This window comes from Oryctolagus cuniculus, chromosome 11, assembly GCF_051225735.1.
Source record: "Oryctolagus cuniculus isolate XC-2025 breed Fujian yellow rabbit chromosome 11, ASM5122573v1, whole genome shotgun sequence".
Classification (NCBI taxonomy): Eukaryota; Metazoa; Chordata; class Mammalia; order Lagomorpha; family Leporidae; genus Oryctolagus; species Oryctolagus cuniculus.
The window spans coordinates 46,768,680-46,770,018 of NC_142877.1; positions in this window are offsets into that span (position 1 = coordinate 46,768,680).

Here is a 1,339-nt window from a genome sequence, read left to right on the forward strand (position 1 = left end):
TTGAAGGTGCCCCGTCCTAAACCACCCCAAAGCTGAGCTATCCAATATGCAAATTCAGCCGGTGAAGGGAGCTAACATTTTTTTAAATACTATTATTTGCTTATTTAAGACAGAGACAGATAGAGAGGCAGACAGAGCTCCTAGCCACTGGTTCACTCTCCAAACACCTGTAATGGTTGGGAGAGGGACCCAGTTGCTTGAGCCATCACTGCTGGATCCAGGGTGTGCATTAGCAGAAAGCTGAAGTCAGGAGCCAGAGCCAGGAATTGAACCCAGGCCCTCGGATGTGGGATACAATTATCTTAATCAGTGCCTTAACTACTAGGCTACATGCCCAGGCTGTGGTACCAACATTTTACACAATAACTTGTAATTTGACAGTGTTTTTCTTTAAAGATTTGTTTACTTTTTTGAAAGGCAGAGTTAGAGAGAGACAGAGACAGAGACAGAGAGATCCTCCATCTGCTGGTTCACTCCCCAAATGGCCACAATGACCAGGGCTGGGCCAGGCAGAAGCCAGAAACCTGGAGCTTCTTCCAGGTCTCCCATGTGGGTGCAGGGGCCCAAGCACTTGAACCATCTTCCACTGCTTTCCCAGGTGCATTAGCAGGGAGCTGGACCAGAAGTGGAGCAGCCAGGACATGAACCAGCACCCATATGGGATGCCGGTGTTGCAGGTGGAGGCTTTACCCACTATGCCACAACACTGGCTCCTATTTGATAGTGTTATAACACACCACGGATACTTCTCTGGCCCTGGGGAATTGGGACTGGACACCTTTGTCCTGTTACACAAGGGACTTCTTGGACTTGCAAACTCCCAGGGCCGCTCTCCCAGGGCCAATGCTATCTAGAGTCTGTGCTCACAGCGACTGAGGCCTGGGGAATGTTCTCTGCTGGGCTGCCCCGGGGACACGCCTTCCCTCCGCCCCTTTCTCCTTGGTCCTGAAGCTGGCCTGTCATTCCATGCCCTCCCCAATCTTCCCATCTGCCCTTAACAGGCCCGAGAGCAACTTCTGCAAATCTGTGATACCAGCAGCCGTCTCTGTCCCTTGTTAGACCCCTTCTGCAGGGCTCAGGAGAGAACTGGCAGCAAGGACGTCTATCTCTGCTTTGAAATGGGTATGGAGCCTTAGACTAGAGATGGTTTAATACAGTGGGTTTCCTAAGAGACGGCTTTACGGGGGCTTTTATTGATTCTATTTTCTATATCTTTATTCTTTTATCTTTTGAATAAATTTTTTATCAAGATCAGTTTTTTTCCATCTGCTCTTTTTTTTAAAAGATTTATTTATTTGAAAGGCAAAGTTACAGAGAGAGAGGGAGACACAGAGAACAA